The sequence below is a fragment of the Galeopterus variegatus genome, unplaced genomic scaffold (assembly GCF_000696425.1).
Source record: "Galeopterus variegatus unplaced genomic scaffold, G_variegatus-3.0.2 Scaffold2158, whole genome shotgun sequence".
NCBI lineage: Eukaryota > Metazoa > Chordata > Mammalia > Dermoptera > Cynocephalidae > Galeopterus > Galeopterus variegatus.
In genome coordinates, this window is record NW_007728269.1 from 304403 (window position 1) to 307328 (window position 2926).

Consider the following 2926-nt stretch of genomic DNA (forward strand, 5'->3'; position numbering starts at 1 on the left):
TCATGGCCGACAGCTGACTGGAACAAGGTCCAAAAACAAAGTATTACATACCCAGCCACAGCGCTGTGCCTCACTTCCTCCCAGGGCAGGGGCTGGGACAGCCTCCCTCTGGTCACCCAAGTAGTCCACGTTCATGGCCGACAGCTGACTGGAACAAGGTCCAAAAACAAAGTATTACATACCCAGCCACAGTGCTGTGCCTCACTTCCTCCCAGGGCAGGGGCTGGGACAGCCTCCCTCTGGTCACCCAAGTAGTCCACGAAGGGGAACTTGGCTCCTGGAAGGGGCCACAGACCTGAGCTATCGCAGCCCCTGGAGCAGGTTCACTGCACACCCTCAGCTCGGGCCCCCAGGAGGCCACCCTGGAACCCCACCAAAGGCGGGGGCTGCAGACACGACTAGGCACAAGGCAAGTGCACCTGCAGCCTGCAACATAATTCACAGGCTCTGTCTACATGGAGACTGCTGACAACACAGTCACACTGAGAGAGTGAGACGTTTCACACCACGCGACCCAAGAATCAAGACAAAAAAGTTTATTTTGCTAACAAACTGAAACACAGACACATATGTTTTAGTTATAACACAGATTCAGATTCAACATCTTCAAGCATGGGCTCCATGCAGGCAGAAGCTGGTGCCGCCACCTGCAGCAGCTCATTCCAGGGTAGCCAACATCATCAGCCTCCATCAGAGGACACAGGTTCAGGGACCATCTGTTCAACCATGCATCCACTGAGAGCAAAGCAAGGAGGGCAGCCAGCTCCACCAGGCCCTCCACCGCACAGTCAGCAGACCATGCCTGCAGGACACACCCGGCGCCAGCTCACTCTGTAGATCCTTCTGGAACACGTCCACATCTACTCACTGACATGCTGTCTGGGGCTGCTTTTACGATTCGACCACCTAGTGCGGCAGTTTCAACAGAGACCCTGTGGTCCACGAAGCCAAGAAGACAGACTGCCCCAGAGCCCCTGCCTCACTCTGGCCCCAGGTGGCTCTTTACCTTCAGAGACAGCAAGGCTCTCCTCAAGGTGGACAGTGGTTAGGCAACTCCTTCGTGGACGGGGGGGACACGGGGCCCAGTGCAGGGCATGGAGACAGTCACAGGACATCCAAACCTTCTCACTCCACCTGTAAGCAGCCCCCAACCACGCTGCCCCACAGAGAGGAGCTGGCTATGCACACCTGATGTCCTATTGGTTGGTTTGTTTACAGCTTCACAAAGCTACCGGGTTTAGGATGTGACCAAAGCATATTCCACACTGTCACTGGCACTCAGCAGGCAATGCAGTGTCCTGATGGAAAAGCAGGTTTTGCTCTTCACCTCCTCTTCTTCCCACGTCTGTTCTGAGGTGGGCAGCCGAGTCAATCCACACAAGCCACAGCCCTGAATCCCTCTGTGGCAGAGACCCCCACCTGCAGTCCCCAGGGCCCCACCCAAAAGCCAGAGAAGAAGGAATGGCAAGAGACAGTCATGCCAAGGGGATTCCCCGGCACAATTTTTCATTGGAAACAAGTTATAAGAAAATTATTCCAAAAATATGGCCAGAGTGACAGCTTGGCAGTATTTCCAGCTCTTTGATTGAAACAGATTTATCCCCAAAATTGCCTTTGATTTGATACTGACAAGCTCCTATCATTATTAGACAGCGTGGGGCAGAGCCCTGTCCAGCAGCCTGGGGTGGACCTTGGGGTTCTAGGATGCAGCAGATGAGGGGAGGGGAGGAGGCTGCAGCCAGACCATGCACCTCCCGCTCCAGAAAGGCTGCCACTGCTCGGGCCAGCATAAACAGAGTCCCTGCAACGCAGTCCTTGCTCCTCTCGTGAGTGCACACCAGCCCAGGATGTGCTGTCTTCTGCCAAGTCTCTCAAATTCCTAAGACAGGGACCCCAGGTCCTTTTTTCAATTTCTGGAGAGGGCAGGTTACAACAACTTAAGCCTTTATCCTTGGGCTTGAAATCTGAGTTACTTGTGAAGAGATTTGTTTCATGGTGCTCACGTGAACTGAGTGCTCACCTTTCCTAAATGCATGGCAAGGGACAGCAGAGAGGACCCGGGAGCCAGCAAGGGCTCAGCCCAGCAGCCCCCTGGCTGGGTTCACCTCTGGAGGACGATCATCCAACTCTGCCAGCTGAAGGAACGAGAGTACATCTCCACAAGATGGTGGCATTCCTTGAGCCACTGGGTACTGTCAGCAAATGAGCCAGAGAAATGCACCTCTGGACACTCACAAGACATGCCCGGAGCACCTGCATGGTACCACGAGGTGAAGACAAGCCCTGGCCCTCGAAAAGCCCAGACCAGAGGGGAGAGTCCCAGTGGAAAGGCCAGAAGTAGTGCAAATGGGGAAGGGCAGGGCTCTTCAGGGAAGCTCCCTCGACTAGAAAAGGCCTGAGCTGCAGGTTCAGAGATGCGTGAGATTCAGGCCAAAGAGAGGCCAGTGCAAGTGGCAGCAGGGGAGACGGAGGTCGCTATGCTTTCGTTATCAAGCTCTCCCCGATCACTTGCCATTATTTTCCTCAGCATGTAATTTTTACCAACCCAGAGTCAGGACCCAAGTTTCACAATGATTTCTCTTTGCTGTAACTCTGCAACATCCCAGTGAGCGCAAGCCTGGGTTTGGGGTGGAAAGTCCTCTACCTGCTTGATTCTTGCACTATCCTAGACACATGCGTTTTGCCTGTTCGTCTATCCTCTTAAAATCTGCCAGAGTTTTTTTAGAATCCAAAAGTGATTCTTCTGCCCACGTTGCAGTTTCACTGTCAGGACACCTCTGTGGTGGTGACAGTGACACAGCAACATCGTATCTCTTTCCTGCAGACGGCTCCCGGGCAACTCCAGCTCCAGGCTGTTTTTGGACGTGGTCTGGGGTCCCTCCCAGCCCCCCACATAGTCCATTCTGCTGGTGGCCAGAGTGAGGCA

General features: G+C 54.1%; 1 protein-coding gene across 2 annotated transcripts in view; it reads right to left on the reverse strand.

Moving 5' to 3' along the window:
- The window catches only part of CTTN (cortactin), a 33102-nt gene that overhangs the window by 22675 nt on the left and 7501 nt on the right, over positions 1-2926 (reverse strand). The gene's annotated exons all lie outside the window — the stretch shown is intronic.